The sequence below is a fragment of the Eulemur rufifrons genome, chromosome 19 (assembly GCF_041146395.1).
Source record: "Eulemur rufifrons isolate Redbay chromosome 19, OSU_ERuf_1, whole genome shotgun sequence".
Classification (NCBI taxonomy): domain Eukaryota; kingdom Metazoa; phylum Chordata; class Mammalia; order Primates; family Lemuridae; genus Eulemur; species Eulemur rufifrons.
This window is the reverse complement of record NC_091001.1, coordinates 48,711,454-48,732,464: the sequence shown is the minus strand read 5'-3', so window position 1 is coordinate 48,732,464 and position 21,011 is coordinate 48,711,454.

Genomic DNA, 21,011 nt, shown 5'->3' with positions numbered 1-21,011 from the left:
TTACTTTCCTAAACTTCTTCAACTCTTCGAACAAGTAGAAACAGCTGTGCTTTCTTTCATTGCTGCAATCATGAGATATACTTTCTATGGTTGGCTACAGTGAAATCTTCGCATTTGTTTTGCATTTAGATTGCATTGTTTTGTTTAAAAAGTTCACGGAATTAGAACCTAAGTTTGCTACTAACAAAATAGTGGATTCTTACTTCATTTATAATTAGACTCAGGTAAAATAAGAGGAACCTCCTCTCCCTGTGGCCCCTAGAGAAATGAAGTTTAGGGTAGTGGTTACATTATTAGGAATAACAAGGAACACAAAAATCTATCTTATGATCCGCCCTGCCTTTTCCCCCTCAATATTTGAAATTTCAATAATATACTAACATTTTCAAAGGTTACAAAGCCTATTGTATTTTTTCAGATCTGTGGGCCACAATTAAAAATAAAAGACAGGTACTGGGTCCAGAGTTCTCTCAATGGGTCAAAGCTTTAGTTCCCAGAACAAAGCTGGGCCCCTCATACCAGATACTCCACTTCCTTCATATGTTTTACTCCATGGCTCTTGGGATAGACACAAACTTAAGTAGTTCATAGCTCTGTTTAAGGACAAATAAGACAGTGGAGTGGGGGTGTAGAGAACACTGGAGAGGGTAGGGTAGGAGGTGGCTGGAAAAAAAGGTCTTCAGAATGGGGTCTCTGCGACTCACAGTGTTCAGCACAAAAAGAGTAAGTCCACTGTTGGTGGAGTCTGATGTCGTTATCACAGCCTTGTGATTCAGGCATGTGTAGAAATCTATCCAAGTGCGATGGGGTGGGTACTAAAAGTTGTTTAGCAAACATATCAGTTTTGTAGAGAAAAGGCCCACAGCAGTGTTTGATATATGTATATGAGATACCAGTTGTGTTTCTTAATTATTTGCATGCACAGTTTCAGGGGCACATGCAACATTGATTTCATGTGCAGAAAAAATGAAACACTAGGTATGAAATTTTCCCAGAATTATATGCAAAAGTTGGTATTAATGCTGGCAACAGGTAATGTTTGTGCTCTTTCTTTTGAAACTAGATAGTTTAAAAGAGTTCCCTCCTTGAGATTGGTGCGGTGGAGGGAATGTGTGAACCATCTCAATAGTAACTGAAGCCCTGTGTCCAGTTTGGAGAGACGTTAGGATTGGAATGCAAGATAGAGGAGCAGTTTGCAGACCTTCAGGTTGTGACAGTGTTGTGAAATTTTGTGGCATTAAACATGACCGTATCTGAATAAGTCATCACAGTATTCCAAAGCCAAATTCACGTGACTTTGTTTTTCAGAATAGTATAAAAGTCTAATTCCATGTGTCCATCAACTTCAACCATGCTTAAGCAATGTTGGCTTCTCTTTTAACTTTTGGTTCCTCTAGTTTTTCAGCTCATCTCTGTCAGTGTTCTGTCAATACACGAGCTTGAAGAGTTCTTTATTTAAGGAACCCTGCAGCAGACCTCATATACGATGTGACTTTTTTTGCCACAGATTTTGAAAGATGATTCGTCTCAAAGAAGTCGATCCTGAGCCTCAAATCCACATCACATTTTAGGCAGTTGCTATCAGGAGGGTAGTGCCTGAGGTTGCTCAAATTACAAGGAGGATGCTCCTCTCAGGTCCTCGGGTTTTATAAAGTCACTTGAGATTTACAGCAACTAGGAAAAAGAGATCATTCAATTAAAAAGAACTCTTAAGGCTGATTTTGTGCTCCTGATAACTTTACTTGCCATATAGATAGTGCACAGACATTGTTGAGTGTTGCACATGCCTGACTTGAAAACCCTTATGGTCTGTGTTTGCAGTCTGGGACTTCTGTCCATGGACCTAAACAATGATTTTCCTCTTCAAAGGGGCCTTTGCTAATCGTTTACTGACCACCAGGAGCCTAGTCTGGACTGTGCCCTTGGCAGACAGTGGATGTGGCCTACAGGATGTTGGCTCCTCTGTCTACATAAACCATCATCATGGTCCCTCTTCCCTCTCATTCATACATACTTCTGAGTTCCCAGTAGGTACAGAGCTTTGGTCTAAGCATTATTTGCTACCTGCAATTTTTACAGACCTCCCCTGCAAGAGAATTTCCTGAAAGAGCCTTTTGTCACACAGTTGGACTGCTTTCAAAGGTCACCAAATCTGTGGCCTTTGGTAGACAAAGCGACCAATCTGATCTGGTGAATGAGCTACTCCTTTAAGTCTACCAAATTAGAACGAGAGTGTTTGGAATTCCGCCTCTCGCGGAAGAGATCAGTACTCATTTAATAGTGAAGCTGGCACAAAAACATCTGGTACATCCTATTCTGTAAGCTGGATGGAGTCCTAGCGCTCTCTCTTTTTAGATGTTCTGACCACACCCTGTATATAAGGTTTACTTGGGTAAATACAATATTACTGAAGTACGATTCTGTAATACTCCTGCGTTGGCAAGTGGGCTGGACCAGCTAAGCAGCCAGCCTCAGCCACTGCCCCTAGGGACTGAGGGAGATTTTACCCTAGTCGTGTAAGCTATTCTGGCCAGTCTTGAATGCATTGAATTTTGCCTGTGAGAGCTTCTCACGACAATTAACAAGACACTGATTTCACGAATAAGCCCATTTTTAATATGCAGTATGCTAATTAGCAGAGTGTCTATCGAATTGCAGAAGAGTTTGTAGCCACCTCTGGAGCGGAACGTGGCCCAATCTGATGGCAGCCACCATGTGTGCTCACTATGATTAAAACTTACCTTGGCAAATATCACACTGACGATACGGTAGTATTTTTAAATAAATTACGTATCACTCATCATAGCAGGCTCCCACACTAATTTACATTGAACTCTTTTTTTTTTTTTTTGGAGACAGAGTCTCACTCTGTTGCCCAGGCTAGAGTGAGTGCCATGGCGTCAGCCTAGCTCACAGCAACCTCAAACTCCTGGGCTCAAGCGATCCTCCTGTCTCAGCCTCCCGAGTAGCTGGGACTACAGGCATGCACCACCATGCCCGACTAATTTTTTCTATATATATATTTTAGCTGTCCATATAATTTCTTTTATATTTTTAGTAGAGATGGGGTCTCGCTCTTGCTCAGGCTGGTCTCGAACTCCTGAGCTCAAACGATCCGCCCACCTCGGCCTCCCAGAGTGCTAGGATTACAGGCGTGAGCCACCGCGCCAGGCCTACATTGAACTCTTTATATAGATTGTGTTTTATGTACAGCATCTCCTGCCCCCCCCCCAGCTTATCTATGTCTTCTGATTTAAATGTATTCTTGGGCACATTATATATAAACAAGCTTTGTATTATACGTATCCCTTTCCATTTCATCCACTATGATAATGGAGCTTGACTTCAGAGGCTGTGTTATATTACCTAGAGATAGAAATAACGTTCACAACAGACTTGGTCACCTGTGGCACCTGTGTCTAGCTGTCCTGCAGGGAATTGCTGTAGTTTTAAATGCCCTGTAAATCCTTTATTTCTCTTGTCCCTCTCTTGCTTCCTCTCCTATTTCCTTCTGTTGTGCACACACACATGTGTGTTGTGGTTCATTAATGCTTCTGGTGACATCCGTAGTTTTACAACTCCATTTGCTTACAGAAGTTTTAGGAACACCCAGGTTACCATAACACCCATTGCTGGTGTCTGAGCCTGCAGGGTCAAAGTGTGGCCTCTGTCCTCAGTCCAGAAAAGGACTTTGGAATACTTGTTCTACTCACATTTCACAGAGAAGTAAGACCAGAAAGGGTCTGAGAAGGAGCCCCCTGAGTTAGAGCATGGACATGAGTCCTGCCCCTCAGGACCAGTCAGAGGACAAGGCTTGCTCCTTATCAAATTGTCTTCCTCTTTGAAGTTCTGTTGGCTTTTTGGTGGTGGTTTTTGCCTTGTTTGAACATCCAACTGCCTTCAGGGAGTGATAGGGTTAAAAGTGATTGGTGAAAACTACTTCTTAGCATCTAGCCTGAACAAAAGCCTTTCACTTTAGCCTAGGGCTCTAGGGGTGTCCCCTAAGTCATTGTGTTCCTGGAGGAGGGTGGATTGTGTCTTTGTAAGAACACTTTAGCACATTTTGTTGAGTCTTTTAATTCTTCCACAGTATTGCTTTCCAAATGTTTAGCATGCTATGGTTATAGAGCCCCAAGCAAGTCCACCTGATAAAACCGAAACCCACCATGTCCACTCACAGGACTTGTCCAGTGGGCCTGGGGCCCGGCATTCTTTTCACACAGCTGTCTTTCAAATTGCCTTCGGCTCCACTGGAGTCTGGCAGCCAAGGATTGGGATGGGTTGGTTGGTCGATTACGCCACTAATCCTAAAATTTAAAAGGTGTAACAAACAATACTTTTCACATCTTATTACACTGTTGTAAGGTAGACATTGTTACAAGGCATTTCAAACAGAATTTAGGGCAGCATTTAGTGAAGTATTTGGAAACTACTCAGCTTTTAGATGCTGTAAATTCTAAAACCAGCCATAACAGATGGTGGTCAGATGAAAGAACAGAATTAGGTTTGTGAAAATAAGTGGTTGGAAAGATTACACTGAATGATGAGAATGGATGGAATTTTTAGTGTTAGCAATTAGGGTTCTGCTAGTCATCCTGAGGTTTGAGGTTTTTTACTCCAAAGTACCCAAATCATGCCTGGACTAGGAGGCAAGTCCTGGGTAGTAATTGGTAGGTCAGTTCTGGACAGGACTGTCAAATTTGCAGAATTCCCTGAATTATTGACATTGAGCAAGAGGGAAGACAATGATGTTCCTTAATCAAATATTAGGACTTGAAATTTATGGCAGGGATTAGTAAGTGTGCATTTTTGTGTCATGGGTGGTGGATGGGGCTTGAAGTCCACTCAGGCTAAAGGTGAAGTGTAGGGGAGCCTGGAGAATGGAACTCTGGATTAAAGCTTCAAGTTGGGAAGGTCCAATTTTCCTCTGAATGCAAGAGTTCCCCAGGAACATTCCTGACCAGTGAATATCCACCCAGAACAGGGAGAAGATAAGGTGCAGTGGTTACAAGCACAGACACAAGTTTCAATCCTGGATCTAACACTTGCTGGCTGTGATACCTCGTCCAAGTTAGCTTTAATTAAATACCGTGCCTATTGTCTCGTTAAATGGAGCTAATAACAGTATTAAATAATGTGCTAATGCAGTGCCTGGTGCAAAGTAACCATAAAATAAATGGCAAGTGGCAGCCCAGAAGGCAGCCAACACAGTAGGGACCCAAAGGTGGCCATTAAAAAGAATGGGATTTGCATGGCAGCAAACAAGACGGGGCCAGATCTGTCTACACGAATACAGTACATTGATTCAATTAGCCCCACGCTGCTTCAAGCACTTCTAAGTTGTTCTGGCAAAACTCTCCGTGGTGGTCAGAGACCTGGTAAAAATTACAAAAGCTCAAGGTTCTTTATCTGATGCGCTTGAGAGTCAAGGGAAGGGTATGACGCTAGGTCAGGGAGCCATAACCATCAAACAATAGACATCAACTAAGGCCTTCCTATTGATGCTGCCATCTTTTCACTTAATCAGTTTCTTGAGCGAGCACCTACTAAGTACTTGGCACTGATCTAGGCACTTGGGGTGCTGCAGTGAATAAAGCAAAGATGTCCCAGCTCACTAAATAGCACAGCTTTCCTTCCTTCCAGGTGCTCTGGCCAAAACCTGTTGGGGTCACTTTCTTTTTATTTTTATTTTTTTTAATTTTTTTTTTTTTTAAACAGAGTCTCACTCTGTTCCCCGGGCTAGAGTGCCTAGCTCACAGCAACCTCAAACTCCTAGTTTGTTAAGGGTTTTTATCATGAAGGGGTGCTAGATTTTATTGAATGCTTTTTCTGTATCTATTAAGATAATCATATGGTTTTTGTTGACTAATTTTAAACAGTGATTCCATACCCACTTGTCACTCCCTGGCCTCTTTCTCTGCTTTATTTTTTCTCCATAACTCTTATCACCATCTGACACCCCACCCCACCCGATACACTCATCACACACACACACACACACACATACACACACGCACACACATGCAAATGCCAGCTTCATGACAGCAGGGCTGTCTATTCACTGCTATATTTCTATGTCTACAACAATGCATGGCACATAGTAGGTGTTCCATAAATATTTATGGGATGAAAGAATGAATATTGTGGGCTGGGCTCTGTTAAGAGTGGTTTTTATGATTCTAAAAGTACATACCAATATAAAATAGTGTGGAAAACAGTTTGACAGTTCCTCAAAACAGTAAACATAGAATTGCCATATGACCCAGCAATTCCACTCCTAGGTGTACCCAAGAGAATGTTCACACAAAAACTTATACATAAATGTTCAGAACAGCATTATTCATAATAGCTGAAAAGTGGAAACAACGCAATGTCCATTAACTGATGAATGGATAAACAAAACATGATATATCTATATGGTGGAATATCATTTGGCCATAAAAAGGAATAAAGTACTTATATGCTCAGCTTGGATGAACTTGGAAAACAAGGTAAGTGAAAGGAGCCACTTGCAAAAGGCCACATAGTGTGTGATTCCATTTGTATGAAATCCCCAGAATGGACAAATTTGTAGAGACAGAAAGTGGATTAATGGTTGCCAGGGACTGGAGAGAAGGGAAAGTGGAGAGTGCCTATGAATGAATACAGGATTTCTTTTTGGATTGATGAAAGTGTTCTAGATTTGGGTAGTGGTGATGGTTGGGTAACTGAATATACTAAAAACCATGAAATTGTATATTTTGAAATGGTTAAAATGTTGAATTTTATGTAAAGTTTATCTCCAAAAAAAAAAAACCCCCAAAACCAAAACATACCTGTGGTAGGTATTCTTAATATCCCCATTTTACAGGTGATGAAACTAAGAGTCGGGGACCAACTGTGCCATGGTGCCCAGCAACCCTGCAAATCTCCACATGGGCTTGACCGTAGTCTGACTTGAATCTTGGTGGGACGCCCTGCGACTCCTCCCGGAGCAAGGGAGCTAAGCAGCCTTGTGCATCGCTGCTGGGAGGCGGTTTCACCTGCCTCCCCATCTTGTTGGAATCTGCTGCAGATCTATTCCTTGTTCGTCTCTCTAGTTTCTGTTGAGTGCAGCATTTCCCTCTCTCCCCTGCTCCCACAAAATGCATCCACAGGCTCCTGTGTGAGCCGGTAAACCTGCTTGGCTGCAGTTGAGAGCTGGCTCCTGCACAGCTGAGTGACCCACTGCCCATGCCATCTGTTGTCCTGGCCCTATCACTCGGCGTTATCCTGTGGGACGGGGACACAAGGAGCTGGCACACCATGCTGCTTGTGCTTTTGCTGTCTGGGCATGTAAGAACCTGTCTGAATCCATGTGGACTCCATGTCTCCTGATATCCGAATCTATGGGAGTGTGGCCAGCCAGCCCAGCAGCGGCAGTGGTGATCTCCACCATACTGCTGCTTTGGGAAGTCTTGATAAGGGGATGAAATAAATTTTCCCAGGTCCCGCCACAGCTAGAGCCAAAATCTTGTCCCAGGTGGTCTGATTCAAGTCAAAGTAAAACCCATCTTATCTTGCATGTTATCTGATACGACAGTAAATTAAAATGAAGACAGTTCTAGATTTGTTCTAATATTTTTTTTCCCTGACCCCTTCAAAATTTCTGCCTTACATTTACTACAGCAAATTCAGAGGCAGCAAAGGATTCCAAAGTCTCTCTGGGAGGCATTTAGACAGTCATCCTTGAGGAAATTTTTGAGTAGGACACTTAAAGCCACTTGATAACTTTTAGAAATACTAGCTGGGAACCACACATACATTTCTTTCTCAGGGTTAGAGATTAAACTGGTGATCTTTATACTACATTTGAACATTGTGTCCAAAATTGCCACTGCAGTTCCCAGAGGTTGGAAGCCCTCACCCACTAGGGACATTTGAGTCATGGCACTTCACCTAGGCCTTCTTCAGCTACTACCCTCAACTTCCAGCTGCACCTTCTGTCCTCAAGATGGACCTGCTTGGCCAATTCCTGGGAATGGGAGTCAGCAGATCCTGACATTTCGACTGCTGTTTGTGGTCCTAGAGATCAACAGATCGCTTCAGCACTGGGGTAGCCAGAGGTGGGGGTAGGCAGAGGCAGGACTGCCCTTCTCAGCCTGTGAGGCTGGCGATGACCTCTAGTGAATCGGCTCCACGTTGAGAGGCAGGAAGGCCCTGCTCTAGTGACCTGGGGCCAAGCCTGGGAAGCACCAGATCTGGAAACAAATCCCAGCTCAGGCCCAGGCCAGCTGAGTGAGGTGGGGCAGCTCCTTAACTCAGAGCCTGCCTCCCCTGCTGCACAAGTCCCAGCTGGCTGTGTCGATGAGCAGACATAACATCCATGAAGGCCTTTGGCAAGCTCACATCTGGAAGGCTCCAACAACTGGTCCAGGCAGGAAAGGTTTGGGGAAAATATACACTTTCGTGACCCCAGCCGGGAAGAAGTCTGTCTGTCCTTCTAGCTTTAAGAGCAGCAGAGCATTGTCTGCTGAGGGACTTTTCTTCCCAGACAGTCTCAAAAATCGGAGTTCTGAGCACTGAGCCAGGTCTTCTGTTATCTCTGCCACTTCCACCCATTTACTAACCGTGATCTGAGTCAAGCCAGCAAGATCCAAGCTAGTCTAGCAAAGCATTTTCCAAGGAGCCTTGAAAAGGGTGTGGCCTCGTGTTGAACACCAATTCCCAACTTCGAGTTGACTTTGCAGCTCGCTCAGTGCAGCAAAGGTGTGAAGATGACTGTTGCGCCCATTTCAGAGACAGAGTAACTGAGCATTACGGCAGCACAGCTATGTTTCCGGACCCTTTGTTCGATCCCGGAATTTAGAGGGATTCTTTTATTTCATCATTTCAGTTAACTTGCTATCATTATCCCATTTTGACAGGAACACAACTGAGGCCCAGGAGAGTTAATGATCCTGTCCCAGGTCACTCACTGCTGTCCCGGCCCCCAAGGATGTGTTTCCCTGCAGGGTGAGGGACCAAACAAGGCCGAAGTTCAGGAGGCGGCCACGCGAGGGCAGTGCACCAATGGGAACCAGAAAAGCCCCTCGCCCAGCCCTCAGCCTTGGAACCTTACAAGGGGGGCGTTTGAACATCATCTATTTTACAATATCCCAGGCAGTCGTGGGAATTGGGTAAAAGTGAGGTGTCTGGGGCCAGACTGCCCGGGATCGGTGCTGCCTCCATCATTCAGCAGCTGTGCGATCTGAGGAAAGTTTTCTTCCTTCCTGTTTACCCTCCTGACCGTGTTTCCTCCTCTGGAAAACGCTCACTCAGCAATGGGCTCCGAAGCTGCAGAGGACACGTGGCAGCGCTTGGCCGCTAGAGCCAGGGGGCTTGCTACCACCACAGCCAACGGCAAGGCTGGAGTGGCGGCTAACAGGATCAGATCAGAAGACAGTTTTGGAGATGGTTAGTAGAACTTAGTATAACAAGAGGCAAAACGGTTGGGTTGGCCAACAAAGGGTACTGCTCAAATCGAACTATCAGGAGAAATCAAGGATGTGTAATGGTGAAGCGGAGGCAGTTGCTCCTTAATAAAAATTCACACTCCCAGAACTGAATGACCAGGGCCGCCAGCAAGATGCTGGTGGCCGTGGGTCGCTACGGACAATTGCAGCCAAGCTGCTTTGCATGAAGATGGGCTTTGCCATGGATTTCGCCGTGGGCATGACAGCCCGGGGCGCTTCGGCACCTTTTCCCGTCTCAGGATCGGAATGCCGGGTTAGGAGCTGATGGGCGGCATTGGGAAAGCCAGGATGCAGAGGGGAGCACCTCTGGCACGTTTATGGCCATCAGGATGGGCGTCCCATGCTAACCATGGTAATGGTTGCCCACTACATCTGCACCTTCCCATCAATCCCAGCCTGTAAAATATAATAAAACAAAGTATTTAAGTAAAAAAAAAAAAAATCAGACTCCTTTGCCCATTCTACGCTGAGCCGGTTTTCAAACCCGGACCCTATTGATTGAAGAAGAGGCTGAATTCCAGGACCCTGCAACACATGGCAATTCAACATGGTAATGATTCCGATAGGCCTTCCCTCAAAGGGATCTTCAGCTATTCACTTTCGTGACTGGGCACTGGGAAAAGGAAAATACCTAAACCTTTTGAGAACAGCTGGACACAGACCCCTAGGTGACATTAATAACCTAAGACCCAAAGTGTAATCACCGCTCCTTTTAGAATGGGTGCTAGGTAATAAGTGATATAATAAGAAATGGAATTCTGGCCAAAATCCAGCTCAGAGTAGGTCCTTTGAGGCTTGTACCTATTCAGTGGTCCTTTCCCCAGTTCCTAAACATATATTCAGAATAGAGATTCTTGGTAGTTAGCCTAATCTCAGCAGTTCTTTTAATTATAGCTATTTGAATGGGTGTGTAGTGATATCTCAGTGTGGTTTTAATTTACTTTTCCAAATTGACTAATGATGTTGAGCATCTTTCATATGCTTATTAGCAATTTGTGTATCTTCTTTGGTGAAATGTCTATTTTGCACATATTTTAATTGGGTAGGTTGTCTTATTACTGAGTTGAATTCTTTACACGTTCTGGATACAAGTCCTTATCACATGTATGCTGTGCAAATAATTTTTCCCCATCTGCAGCTTATCTTTTCATTTTCTTAATGGTGCCTTTCGCAGAAAAAGTTTTAATTTCAATGAAGTTCAGTTTTTCTTTTATGAACCAGGCTTTTGACGTCATGTCTAAGAAATCTTTGCCTAACCCTAGGTCATGAAGATTTTCTCCTTTGTTTTGCTCTGAAAGTTTTATAGTTTTACCTTATATTAATACATTTACATCTATAATCAAATTCACTTTACCACCAAATTCTATAACATCATCCAAGAACTATACAGTTATATTTTTAATGAGTTTAAATTCACATAACATAAAATTAACCATTTTGAAGTGAACATGTCAGTGGCATTTAGTACATTTACAATGCTGTAAAAGCACCAACTCCATTCCCAAAACATTTTCATCACTCCAGAAAACGCTGCACCCATTAAGCAGTTATTCTTCATTCTCTCTTCCCCACAGCCCCTGGCAGCCACCGATCCAATTTGTTTCTGATTTGGACATTATATATAAATGGAATCTTACAATATGTGACCTTGTATTATTTTACTTAGAATGTTTTCAAGGTTCATCCATGTGTACTGTATACCAGTACTTCATTTCTTTTTCTGGCTGAATATCCCATTGTTTGTATAAGCCATAATCTGTTTATCCATTCATCTGTTGAGGGGCATTTGAGTTATTTCTAGCTTTTGGCTCTTGTGAATAATGCTGCTATTAACATGTGCGTACAAGTATTTGAGTACTTGTTTTGAATTCTTTGGGGTAAATACCTAGGAGTGGAATTGCTCTGTTTAACTTTTTGAGGAACTGCCCAGCTGTTTTCCGTAGTGGCTGTACCATTTTACATTCATACCAACAATATACAGGGATTCCAACTTCTTCACATTCTTGTCAACACTTGCAGTTGTCTGTTGTTTTTTTCTTTTTATTAGTGATCACCATACTAATGGATATGAAGTGGTACCCCACTGTGGTTTTGATTTGCATTTCCCTAATGAATAATGATGTTGAGCTTCTTTTCATGTGCTTATTGACTATTTGTATATCTTCTTTGGATAAAGGTCTATTCAAGCCCTGTTGCCAATTTTTGAATTGGATTGTTTGTCTTTTTGTTGTTGAGTTTTAAGAGCTCTTTATAAATTCTGAATACTATACCATTATTAGACTTATGATTGGCAAACATTTTCTCTCATTCTGTAGGTTGTCTTTTCACTTTCTTCATAATGTCTTTTGATGCACAAAAGCTTATAATTTTGATAAAGTCCAATTTATATTTTTTTCTTTTGTTGCTCATGCTTTTGTAGTCACATTTAAGAATCCATTGCCAAATCCAAGGTCATGAAGACTTCCCCTATCTTTACTTTTCAGAGTTTTATGGTGTTAGCTCTTATATTTAGGTTGTTGATCCATTTTGAGTTATTAATAATTTTTGTATATAGTGTGAGATAAGAGTCCATTCTTTTGCAAGTGGATTTGTTGAGCAACTTTTGTCAAGGAGACTATTCTTTCCTCAATTGAATGGTCTTGGCACCCATGTTGAAATTCAATTGGCTATAAGTATATGGGTTTGTTTCTGGACTCTCAATTTTACTCCATTGGTTTATATATCTATTCTTGTGCCAGTACTACACCGTTTTGATTACTGTAGCTTTGTAGTAAGTTTTTAAATCTGAAAGCATGAGTCTTCCAACTTTGTCCTTCTTTTTCAGTATTCTTCTGGCCATTCAGGGTTTCTTGAAAACCCATATGAATTTGAGGATTGGCTTTCCCATTTCTGCAAAAAAAAAGGCAGTTGGAATTTTGATAGGGATTGCCTTGAGCCTCTAGAATAGATTGTTTTGGGTAGTATTGTCATCTTAATGGTAAGTCTTCTAATTCATGATCTACGCTGAGGTGCTCACATGGTAGTAATATTCATTGGGGGTTGCAGGGGCGGCGGGGTAAACTCACAACTAATGGACGTGGTGAGCATTGTGTGGGGGAAGGGCATGCCTCTAATCCTGGCTTGGGTGAGCCAAAGTCATAACATGTAACCAAAATGTTTGTACTCTCATAATATCCTGAAATTAAAAAAAAAAAAAAAGAAAGTAACTAAAGAGACACAAAAATATTTGGACAAGATAAAAGCGCATAAGCAGAAAAGTAGAAATCTTCCCAGTGGCCCATGCCAGACATAGAGGTGTCTACATCTGGTTTTTAACACTACATATTATAACCAGCTCTTTGGAGATTAAATTTGCAAGTCAAAATGATGACAGGCAGGCCCAGTGTGTTGCAAGACTGGGAAATTGGGGAAAGCGAGAGTTTGGATGTGGTGGAAGAAGAGCTGGGAGTTGTGCATAGTGACCTGCGGTGTCTCTAGAACGGAAAGCCCCAAGGGCATGTACGGGGGTGTGGGGGGCAGTGGGAGGCTGTGGCACTCATGAATATTCCGGGCCTGCTGCTGAGCCTTCAGGAGCGGAGCCCGCGCTGGGCAGCAGATGCAGCTGGGGCCTGGAGATGGCAGGATGCAGAGGTCGTCCAGCTCGGCTGCTCCGACCCCCTCTCCCGCCCCCTCCCAGCTTACTGCCTGGTCTGGGGCTGCCAGGGGAGTGCGCTCTCCTAGACCCCACCCGGCTTCCCTTAATTAGCCCCGCTAGGAGCTGCAGTTGTCAATCACCCCGGCTGGGCACAGCCCAAACCGCCATCAGCCTTCAGTAAGGACAAGGCTGATGAGCAGAGACACACCGGGAGCAGGCCCTGCCGGGAGCGCAGTAACTAAAGAGCAGCTTCTGCCAGGGCTAAGGCTCCTGGGATCTGAGGAGAGCTGGGGCCTCTGAGCAGCTAGACCCTTTTTCTTCCCTGACACTTCCAAGAAGCCCCAGTCTGCCCTCCTCTTCGGGGCCCCTGCGGAGTGTGGGGTCTCTGGGGGAGAGAATACAGCCTGCGGGCTAAGGACAGGTCAGGTCGAGCTCTCACAGGACCAGCAAGGAGAGCCTGGGAAGGCGAGCATCTGAGACCCGAGAAGCCATAGTCAGAGAGGCCGGAAGGGAACCAGAACCCGGGAGGAGCCCAGGTGCCACCTGGAGGTACATGGCCTGCTCTGCCCTTGGCCGTCTCAGGGAACCTGCTGCTGCAGGGCCGTGCATTGGGCCACAAGACCAGAGTCTGGAGCTCCTCGCTGTGTCTGAGCTCTTGGTTTCAGGAACGCTCACTGGGTTCAACGGCTCAAGGATGTGAACACCAGGAGGTGTGGATTACTGGGAGCCATTTCAGAAACTGCCTACCACTCAAGCATACTTGAAACTCTGCTCTCCTACGGATTTGTAAACAGCACGCTTGCCAAGCCCTCCCCCTTCTCAACCTCCAGAGGTGGCGAACCTCAACTATCTTGTCACAACACACCTTCTCCCTGCCTGAACTTAATTTCATTCCTCCTGTTAATTCCGGGATTCACCCTATTAGAAGGACTCAGAGGTATCTATCTGGCTAGAAGACAAGACAAGATTTCCTAAAAGAATAATATAGTGAATAACCATGTCCTCGTCACCCAGCTTAAGAACTAAAACAATACCAATTTGGTCCCTGGGCACCCCTTCCCATTTATATTCCCAGCCTTCTCTTCAGGGTCAACCGTTGTGCTGAGTTAGGTGTTGACTTCTATCATGCATTTCTTCATATTTTTACTATATATGTGTGCATCCCTAAGTCACATTTACTGTTGTTTTACATATTTTAAACTTTATGCAAACATAATTATATGTATTTTTCTGGGAATTGCTTTTTGTTCTGCTCTTATTATGTTTGTGAGGTTTAGCTATATTAATACATATGGGTCTGGCTTATTCCTTTCCATTGCTGCGTAGTATTCCATTGTACAAATATACCACAATTATGCTTTTAATGAACATTTCACCTATTTCCATGAGTTTTCTTATAAACAATGCATGATGAATATTCTTATGTGTCTATTAGGCCATGTGTGGAAGAGTTTTTCTAAAATATAGACCAGGAATAAAATACAAGATGTGTGTATCTTCAGTTTTTCTAGATAATGACAATTATCTCTCCAAAGTGATTGTCCCAAATTTATACTCCTACCAGCAATGTGTAAGGGTTCAATTTGCTCTATGTTCTTAACACTTGAAGTGTCAGACATTGAAGTGTTTGTTATTCTGATGAATGTACAATGGAATGTCATTCTACTGACAGCACTGTAGATAGTCTTAGGGGACCTCCCACCAATAAGAAAGGAAGAAGGGAAGGAAGGAAGGAAGGAAGGAAGGCAGGCAGGCAGGCAGGCAGGTCCAAACCATTGTTTGCATTGCTTTTCTGGGTTTGCAAGAAAGGGAGAGAAATCTTCAAGGACAAAAAAGTCCTGAGAGGCAGAGTGGCCTGAACAGTAAATGCTACCAACAGTCTTACAGTCAGAAGATTGAGCCTTGGGCCAAAAGCAAAGAGCTGGGTTCGGGAGCTCGGCCTGAGACACTGATGAAGGGAGGTGGGTACAAAGGAGGTTAAAGTGGCCCCAGGAGAAAGTGGCTCTCTGGCCCCTAGCAGAAGAAAATGCAAATTCTATTTGGAGGAAAGCATCCTCAGTTTAAGCTCTAGGGATTCCTCCCAGACGAAGGTAAACCAAATATGAACTCACAATTCATTATCACCAAAGAAACAAGGACAGAAACACAAAAATAAGAAAGCAACAAGAGACTGTCAATAGCAAGGCAGATTTTAAAACAAACTAAATAGAAGGTTTAGAAATTTAAAATATAGTTGTTGAAATAAAACTCAATGAAGGCACGGGGGCTGATGCCTGTAATCCTAGCACTCTGGGAGGCTGAGGCAAGAGGGTTGCTTGAGCTCAGGAGTTCGAGACCAGCTTGAGCAAGAGTGAGACTATCTCTACAAAAAACAGAAAAATTAGCCGGATGTGGTGGCATGTGCCTGTAGTCCCAGCTACTCGGGAGACTGAGGCAGGAAGATCCCTTGAACCTAGGAACTGGATGCTGCAGTGAGCTATGATTGTACCACTGCATTCCAGCCTGGGCAACAGAGCAAGACTCTGTCTCAAAAACAAAAAACAAAAGAACAAAAAACAGAGGTGGAGTCTTTTGGGAAGTGATAAAGTCATGAGGGCAGAGTGCTCGTGAATAGACTAATGCCTTATAAAAGGACTGGAAGGAACTATAATAGCTTAGGCTCCTTCCCTTTTCGCCCTCCCGTCCCTTCTACCACGTGAAGACATAGCATTCCTCCCCTCCAGAGGATGCAGCACTAAGGTGCCATCTTGGGGAAGCAGAGAGTAGCCCTAACTAGACACCTACCCTGCCAGCACCTTGATCTTGGACTTCCCAGCCTCCAGAACTGTGAGAACATAAATTTCTGTTGTCTAAAATTATCTAGTCTTGGGTATTTTGTTACAGCAGAACAAACAGACGGAGACACCACCTTTCCATGTTGACCCAGAGACATTCCAATTACCTAGGGAGACTGCTTCCCTCGTGCCACATGCTACCCCACCCATGACCCTCAATAAAGGCACCTGCCCACAGTCCTTTCTCTGCTCCTTCCCCACCTGCTATGAGCAAACATTTTCACGTGATTTTGTGTGGCCCTCTGTGCATGCTGTGCCTCCCTCTTCTAGGACCTGTGACTATAAAAATCCTTTAATTTCATATACCTCCCCAAGTATAACTTTTGCAGCAGTATACGAGTGATCTTTAAAGACCCCACAAGGGGACTTGTTCTCCCATTTTACGACACAGCACATTTAAGTTGTTCCCACTATTTGGCCATTATAAATCATGCTGCTATGAACATTCACATACAAGTTTTTGTGTGAACACATGTTTTCATCTCTCTTAGGTATATACCTAGGAGGGGCATGGCTAGATCTTATGATAACTATATGTTTAAATTTTTGAAGAATTGCCAGAATGTTTTCCAAAATAGTTGCACCATTTTGTATTTCCATTAGCAATGTATGAGGGTCCCACTTATTCCACATCCTCATCAATACTTGTTACAGTCCATCTATTTGACTGTAGCCATCCTAGCAGATGTGAAGGGGTACCTCTTTGGGGTTTTGATTTGTATTTCCCTAATGATTAGTGATGCTGAACACCTTTTCACATACTTGTTTGAACTGATCTCTCTAAAGCGCTAAGAAGAAAATACATAACAACCTAAAATTATGTACAATGCAAAACTATCTTTCAAGAACAAGGAGGAACTTGACAGTTTCAAATAAAAATGTGGAGAGTTTCTACAATAGATGTAGAGAAAAAGAACTTCTAAAGAATGCTGTCCTAGGTCAGAATCCTTCAAAACAGAACCTGTCATGGGATTCTTGTGCTAGTAATTCATGGCGGTTGTATTCTCAGGAGAAACCTATTAGGAAGTAAGGGAAGCAAGATAGAGCAGGAGATGAAAACAGGGTTTCAGCTGAAGCCTAGCCTCAGACTAATCCCATAGGGAGCTCTGGCGCACAAATGGCACTTTGATGCAAGGGGAATGGGCTTATGTACCCACCTATCGTTGGTCATCAGCTGTGCCTCCTCAGTAGGGACATAACTTCCCAGGCCTCTTCAGGGGAAGTTGCTCCTTTTGGCCAACAGCAATTCTCCAGAGCAAGATGCAGCTGTGAGCTTCTGGCAGCCAACAGTCACAGCAGCTGGGAGATGAGCACACCAACCTGGGGAAGAGGATCTGGCTGGGGCGCCAAGTGTCTGCCTCTGTACTTACTATGCTGCAGGCAGTGTCTGCTCCTGTACTTCCTGTGCAGCAGGCAGTGTCTACTTCCTGTGCTTCAGAAAGAAGGTAAATGATCTACAATGCAAAAAGAAATGGAAAGCAAAGAAATTTGTAAATATATGGGAAATCTGGAAAAACATTGCTTAGAAATAGTAATAACACTAATGCCTAATCTGTTGGGTTAAAACCCACAAAACTAAAATACTGTATAAGTACACAAGAGCCTTAGATTATTTAAGAAGGAGCATTGAGATGCCAATTTTTTACTTTCTTAAGTATGCTGGCAAAATTTCAAAGAGAGCTACTAAAAGACTAAATAAAGAGTACATAACTAACTTCTATACTAGCAGAAAGAAAAAATGGAAAAAAAAACAAAATTTAAAAGTCATTGTTTTAAAAAGACAAAAAGGGCTGGGCATGGTGGCTCACGCCTGTAATCCTAGTACTCTGGGAGGCTGAGGTGGGAGGATCGCTTGAGGTCAGGAATTCGAGACCAGCCTGAGCAAGAGCAAGACCCCCGTCTCTACTAAAAAATAGAAAGAAATGATTTGGACAGCTAAAAATATATATAGAAAAAAATTAGCCGGGCATGGTGGCGCATGCCTGTAGTCCCAGCTACTCGGGAGGCTGAGGCAGGAGGATCACTTGAGCCCAGGAGTTTGAGGTTGCTGTGAGCTGGGCTGACACCACAGCACTCTAACCCAGGCAACAGAGTGAGACTCTGTCTCAAAAAAAAAAAGACAAAAAGGAAAAAATAAAATAGTATCTGTGCTTTTAATTTATATCTCCCAGATTTCTAATGAGAAACTTTTCATACATTTGTGAGCTATTCATGGGTTCTTGTTCATATCTTTCACCATTTTTCTTTTGGATTTAGATCCCCTCTCCTCTTACTTATCTATAGGACTTCTTTATATATTCTATCCACAAAACTTTTATCAGGTATATGTGCTGCAAACATCTTCTTCCAAGCAATGATACTATTGGGTCAAATATTTTTGGAATTACCATTGGAGGCTACGGGATTTTTTAAAAAATCAAAGTATATAAATGCACATAGTTTTAAAAGTCTAACCATGGCTAATAGTCTATAATAAAGTCATTAGTCTTCTGCTCACCACTTATCCCTCCTTTCCTTCCCTCCCCAACTCCCCGGAGGCAACCACTGTCGATTGTTTCCATTTTTTATTACCATTTATCTCTATATTTAAATATAATATTCACATTCTGCCATTTCTCATTTATTATTCATTCATTATCCACCGACTTCCCATCATGGCAGAAAAGGATTTAGCTTTCTAGAAACCCCCTCCAGCTCCTTCCATTGTCCCCTAAATATCTGACAATTTTTGGTGAAATCCATAATCAGTGTTTCCATTATTACACTTTTAAAACACTGTTCACAACTAAGCAGGCGGGGCATTATGGTTGCATTCTCTTTCTAACGTAACTTTTTGTGCTCGCCAACTTCTTTCCCATTTGTTTAGCTCTCTCTGAATCCCTGGCCATGTCTTCCCTTGCATTGCAACAGCTCTACCCAAGGCCTCTTAGCACGATTGTCCACAGGACCAAAGGTGTCCATTCTGCTGTTTTCCCTGAAACATCCATTCCAAAGTCTCCATCCTCTGTCCTCTTGCTGCAGTCTGACCTGCTCGGTTTCTAGCTGTGATGCCCAGTAAGTATGTGTCTGAAAGGGCATATTTGTTTGCTTATTTGTTGGTTGGTACATTTTTCACTTTGCAAGTCTGAATATGTCTTTATAGTTCATAGACACTTCATTGATAGTTTGGCTAACTTATAGGATGAGTTCTAAGAAGCTTTGTCACTCAGAATTTTGTCAGCATATCTCCCTCGCCTTTTATTCTTCAATGTTTTTCAATGTTACAATTCCTTTTTATAATTAAATACCATCTTATTCTAGATTAATGAATATAGTATCTTATCTCTATCGAATATTAATTGCAATTTCTTAGAGGTTTTCTTCTGCTCAGCTACCTTGAACTTAACATCCCCCCCATCCACGATTAAAATTCAATCATAAATCAGCATATAGTGGTGCTATGTAGCCATAGTTCGCCACATTGGAGGCAAGTGAAATGATCCTCAAACTTTAGTTTCCATTATAGGTCCCTGAGGGGTTTCTAGAAACTGCACGTGTTCTTTCCCACACCCAGATGTGTGGACACGGTGGTCTGGGGCAGGGCTTGGGAACACATCTCTTAGCAAGCACTTGAAGGTGTTCTCACCTGAGCAGCTCCTCTTGGAAGGAGTCCTGTCTCTGCGTGTCTTGGGAAGTAAGTCAGATAATTGTTCTGGATCCATCTCAGATTTCCAATTTACATTATTCTTCTGGGCCTCAGTTTCCTGGTCCGCAAAACAGAGAAAATACCTACCTGCCTTCCTTACCCTGTGTAATGTGGACCAATGGAGACGATGACTGAGAAAATCTCTGTAAACCACCTTGCCCTCTCAGCATGTACAGAAAGCCCATGACGATTTGTGCTGTATTACAGCTGAGGTCTCTATTGGAGTGCGCCAATGGGCCATGCTGCGAGAGGCACTTGGCCTCCAGGCCTCAACTTCTCTGATTATGGAAGGTAGAGTTTGGACTTGGTGGCTCTTGTCTGCCCATCAGAATCACCTGCTGACCCCAGGGTTGCCCTCTGGAGATTCTGATTTAAAAGAGCCCAGGCAACTGCTTGTTTGAAGATGCTTCCTGAATGATTTTTCACATGCAGCCAAGGCTGAACCACAGGCCAGGAGATCTGGGAGGCCTCTGTCAATTCTAAAAATATTCCTGGGCCTGCGGGGGATTGCCGGGCCAGAGGCACAGATGGTGGTACCGGATGGGCTGGGGCTGCCACAGCAGTTCTCAGCTCCCCCATCTCTGCTCGGCTCCAGCAGGACCTTCTCCCTAGCCAGCCAGGACCCCAATTTGCTGTGGCGAAAGCAGCCCAGACTATAAGGGGTCACAGCTGTGCACCTGGCAGGCGGCCCCGACACACTGATCCATGCAGTCTTCAGAGACCCCGGGCGGGCAGCTATGGGCGGGGTCGGGGGTGTCAGCTGTCTGGGGGGCAGCTCAGTGCGGAAGCATTTGCAAACCTTGGGGAGTGTGAGCTTCCAGCTAGGAAGTGCTGCATTAAAAAAAATACATTTCAAGAAGGTTTTGACTTCCTTAACTGAAACACTGTTCACAACGAAGCAGGTGAGGCATTATAGTTGCATTCGCTTTCTAACATAACTTTTTGTGTTTGCCTCATTCTTTCCCATTTGTTTAGCTCTCTCTGAATCCCTGGCCACGGCTTCCCCTGTATTCCAACAGCGTGGTCATTATGTAAAACTTCAACAATACAGAACAAGGTAAGAAAAGATGAACAACCAAAAATCATACAGGTCACCACCATTCAGCAATAACTTGTTAACATTTTGTAATATTTCTAAATGCCTGTACACGTCATGACCCTGACAGTTACATTGTTGAGTGTTTACTCCCGGGCAGGCAAAGCTGAGCAGTTTGTTATTGCTTGATGAGATCACCATGGGACACAGGGCAGTGGGAATTCCTCAGATCCCCTTCTTCCAGGCTGAGGAAAAAGGGACAAGGAAGCTGCCCAAGGTCACACCTTGAAGGTGTTGGACTTCACATCCAAGTCTGTCTGGTTGCGGTGTTCTACCACTAATTCCTACC